The sequence below is a fragment of the Zeus faber genome, assembly GCF_960531495.2.
Source record: "Zeus faber genome assembly, chromosome: 10".
NCBI classification, from domain to species: domain Eukaryota; kingdom Metazoa; phylum Chordata; class Actinopteri; order Zeiformes; family Zeidae; genus Zeus; species Zeus faber.
The window spans coordinates 25,370,860-25,376,049 of NC_137199.1; positions in this window are offsets into that span (position 1 = coordinate 25,370,860).

Genomic DNA, 5,190 nt, shown 5'->3' on the forward strand with positions numbered 1-5,190 from the left:
TGCTGTGTTGTCTCATTTTTTTTTTTTTTGGAAACGAATGCCGTGGCAAATTGACATTATGGCAGTAGACGTATCGTGCTGGATAAATACAGTATATTATGCCAGTTGTTTTTATCATAGAATTAAATGAATACATTTTACATTCAGTGTTGGTTTTTGTCATCTACTGGGTTTTTTCTTGAAAGTGACACAGCCCAGTTATTTCATCAAGCCAGCCTGCCATTGTTGGATGGGGTGCTCCAATCAGACCTTAATCAGCCTCCTCTTTGCGGACTACAGCTACATCAAAGACACTTTCCAGACAATTATCCTTTTTTTTTTTTTTTTTTTCTGTCCGACGGTTTTGGCCACAGTTTGGCAAATTGGAGTCAGCCAAGTCAAAAGCTTTTCAAAAACTAAGCCTATACCCGAAAAAAAAAAAAAAAAAAAAAAAATCTGCAGCACAGAGGGTTTTTTTTTCCGGGAAATCTGCTTTTGGAAGAGACTTTTTGAAAATCCTCAGTTAAATATCGCCGGCATAAAAAATCAGCCACCACAGCATCTGCATAAATCTGCTGCTTGCACATCAAATAACACCGTGCCGGTGATGGGTAGTCTGCCCAAAGCTTACAGTGCATACTAAGCACGCTCCACATTAATTCACCACAACTGCTGAGCGAGCACGGACATCATGGATGGGTCTAACCGTAATAATATTCCGCAGTCACACAAGTCAAGTCAATATCACACTGAACGATATTACGCTCTCCCAGTCTCGCCTTTTTGATAATGAGAAAATAATTCATTAAAAGTGACGAGAATTCATGTGATAAGACGTCATATCTTACACTCCTCGGCGTGTTTCGTGGGCGACCACTCAGTGGGTTTATTTATTTTCGTGAAACAGCTTTCCGAATCAATATAAAAAAGACTTTCTTTCACATTAACCACATAAAGGATTTTTGAAGCCATGGGGTAATGTCCGGGGCCCGGCGTGTGGCGTGTTACTGTTTCCCGGTCCCCCAAAGGGACCACTCAGGGAAGGGCCTGGTTAGCACCCAGAGCTCACATGGCATGATGGACAGGAGCCGTGCCCCAGCGCCGGAGCACCCCCAAACACGCCCAAGGTTAGACCATCGAGCCCGGCTCTGCCTGCATAATTGGGCCAGGGGTCACCGCGGCGATATGGAGCGTGACAATGTGGCTATAGAGTTACAGTGTGGAGCGGGGGAGTCACGACCGCCGGTGGGGGCCCGGCTACAAGGCCAGACGTCCCTTATTAGGGTTCAAGGGCCATCACTGAGAGTTTCCCCAGCCCTGGCTCGCTCTCACCGCCGGAATGTGTGTCGCAGCTCGTGAGGGGAAAAAGAAAAAAGAAAAAAAGGAGATGAGCAAGGCACTGTGTGTAATGAGTGTCGGACACCGTCACTAACTCTCTGGTGTTATTTATTTTTATTGTTTTCAATTATTGACGATATCCTTGCAGCTTGAGGCGGGGAGATAAAAACACAGTGAGGTCTGCAGAAACAACTAAGTGGTGTTCTGTTCATGCTGTAGCTCCAGATACCTCAGAAACAGATTGTGGCGCTAACATCTGGTGTGCTTTTGGCACACAGTCCTATAGCATCAACTTCTGTCACATCATAAAATGCTTTACTGCAGTTGGCTGTCCCACAATACCACCAACAAAGCCCTCAGATCCAGTGACAAACCCGCAGTGATGGATATTGCCCTCTCCATCAGTCGCTAATAGACTGCTTTATTTCAAAAACTGTCTCTCTTAACCCATCGTTTGGCCCTAGCATCGCAAGTGAAAGTGATCTCAACTCATTAGAATATATGTATTTATTTTTTTTTTCTTGTTTTAAGAGGGATATAATTTCTAGACTGAACACATGATTCAATTATTTGTCAAGGTGGACTTTTTTTGCTTCGCCTGCTGTGACTGCAAATTGAGCACACGTGTAAAACCAGGTGTCGCCATACATGTATACGCTTTAACCAGAGCTTTATTACTTTTATACATGTATTGTTGTATAAGTGGGCATAAATAAATATGCACCTGTGTGTGTATGTGTATGTGTGTGTGTATATGTGTGTGTGTGCGTGTACACGTGCACAGTCTCGCATTCACGTCTGCGTCCGCCTCAGAAGGCGGCTGCGAGCGGAGCCCGGAGCCAGGTAAGAGGCAGTAACAACAGTGTATGTAATGCACCTCAGCTGTGTTAACAGCAGCAGCTGGTGGCAACGGATCACTGGAGTGGCCATAAAAACAAATCTAGCACAAACACAGGGCTGAGGAGTGTGGGGTCTGGAGCCGGGTGGGGTGGTTTGGGGCGGGGTGGGGTGGAAGGTGGCATCTGACAAGGACAGGGAAATTAAGGAGAGCGGCCGAGAGGAGGAGATGAGCTCCTGCAATGCAAATAAAAGTCCTTTAGTCCGGTATCGGGTCTTTTTGGCTTTTGTACCGAGAAAAGATTATCCCTATAGAAAGAATTTTTTCATCAATCAATTGTGAAGGAGCAGTTTTCAATGCAATCTCGCCAGGCTGGAGCTTTGGAAATGACACTTTATCACATCGTCGGTTATGTTAAGCCCTGCGTTATTTTCCCTTATTATTTTATCCATGAGAGACTCGCTGGCTCTGGCTGATCTTGCACCTTTCTCTGAACTCATTTCACTTGTCAACGGGCCAAGACTGTCCCGAAGGATTACACTATTCACTGTACAGCTTAACCATATTAGCCTTACCTTGCAGCCCGGGAACAAAGCAAGTGCACTGGCCCTTAGGCTAACACAATCAGGGTCATAAATTTCCCATCATTAGCACGTTACACATTAATGATGGATGGAGTTGTGGCTGGAACACACGCAGGGCCCTCCTCCGGGCTTGTTTGTAAAGAGATTTCGTTTTACGGGCAGAGAGAACACTTCCCATTTTCTTGACACGGTGCCGGTCCCCCCGGTGCTCCTCCCTGATTGTGGTCACACGAGCGGGGAGGAGCGCGGTCCGTGGAGAGGCCTGGGCGGTTGTCGTGGCGATAACGCATGCCTAAAATCTTTATTGGTTGCATTTCAGCCAGTAAACAAGAACTCCCCCAGGAGGATTGTGTGACACTGCAAAACTGTGCGCTCGGCCCCCTGTGTTGTGCTGCAGCGTGACCAAGAATCCCCCCCCCCCCCCCCCCCCTTTTTTCTTTTCTTTTTAACGGGAGAGTTTTAAACTGTTTGAAGCCGTGTTGTACTTACTCTTCCTCAAAGTTTCCAAGGCGTCATTTTTTACAAGATGACACACAAACGGGCTCAACATTGGACTGCATTCTCAAGTGCGTCGTTTTGTCCGCATGTTTTTCCTCGAGGCCTAGGCCTATCTTTTGCCACGCCGCAGAATGCAGGACTCAAACAGATACGCCACTTCCACCAAGAAAAGGAAATGAGAGAGCAGATCCCCAGGGTGTTACCGAGAAACCACGCCGCTATCATCGGTGTGCACGGCAGACACTATCTGATGGGTTGACAACAGCGGGTACCGGGCTTCAGAAAGTCTGTTTGACACTTCCACCACCCAAGGTCACAACAGCAATACCCACACTCTCTCCCTCTCTCTCTCTCTCCCTCTCTCTCTCTCTCTCTCGCTCTCTCCAAAAACCCCAAAGCATTTTTTTTTTTGAAACAATTTGCCGCTGATCAGTGGAACCTTGCAGAGTTATTATCTTGTTAGGGCCAGTTAAGAGGCCATGTCTCTAAGGGCTGGGCTGACCTTAGAAAGCCTCCCTGTGGTCTGCGGTCTTCCATGTAACCAAGGAGGAGTTAACTACCCGAATCTGCCCACAAGATAGACACACACCACGCTAGACACACCCACACACACGCACGCACACACACACACACACACACGCACAAAGAAAGACAGCAACACATCAAGTCACCTCACTGCCCTCGAGGTATTGTCCTGGTCCTCAGCACTTTGGCCGGACAGGAGTGTTAAGAGAATGCAACAGACAACTGTGATGATCTATTTCATTTGTGTGGTGGATTTATATAGGCTGAACTAAGACTTTCTTGCATGAAGGTCATACAGTACATACAGTACACACACACACACACACACACACACACACACACACACACACACACACACACACGATTTATATATAGATAACTTCATTGATCCCTGCAGGGAAATTCAGGAATTTAGTTCTTTCAGTTCAGTCTATATAAATTCAACACACACACACACACACACACACACACACACATACACACACACACACACACACACACACGCACACATCAAGTCACCGCACTATTGTCCTCTTTCCGGTGGCAAAATCGTCCTCTTTTCCTGCAAAAGGGGTTTGTTTGTGGTTCGGCATGTCTTTGTTTCAGCTCTCTGACGTATCACTATGGAAGCGGCTGCATTCCGCTCGTGTCCAAGATTAGCAGACAGTGAACGCTGTTCATTTTGTGTGTTTCTTTTATAGTCTTTTATTTTCCAACAAATTACTACGTGAACAGCTAGATCTATCTATCTGACGGCCAGTACGGGTCGCTGATTTGGTTTTGGAAAGGAGCTGGCTTCTCATACCAGCAATCATACAAACAAGGATATCAAACTATAGCGGGTTTTCTGGCCAACCAAGCTCTGAGCCAACTTTAAATACCAATGAACAACACATACCAGGATTGAAGAGGATTGAAGTGGGCGAAATCCATTCAGGGAGAAGACAAAAACGTTGCCACACACTGACCTATAATTGCCAACACCGGAGGGCTGAGAGCCAGTGATTGGCTGTGCTCTTGGAGACCTGTGGCCTTAGAGGATGAGAACCATCATGCAATTGCACAGGATCAGCAAATCACTGTCAGATGCCCACTGGCTATAGCCACTCAAACTTCAAGTTATTTTCCCCGATTAGCATCCGAGAGTTCACAACACCCACTGAGCCGTACAATCGCATCCAAATAAGAGAAGAGAAGCGGGATGAAATAGAGGGAGGACTTTTATCCAAAGATGTTGCTCTCTCCTATCATCTTCCATTAGCGTTGGTAGTGATTGGGTTTGCTTCAAAAGCAATCGTCAAGGAGAGAACGCGACCCGCGAGGTTCATTGATTGGATCACATGGGGGAGAGGTTGTCTAAGTTGTGACTGCACCTCATAAATACACCAGTGCGAACACGGAGATATCAGGAAGAACAGAGACATTTGG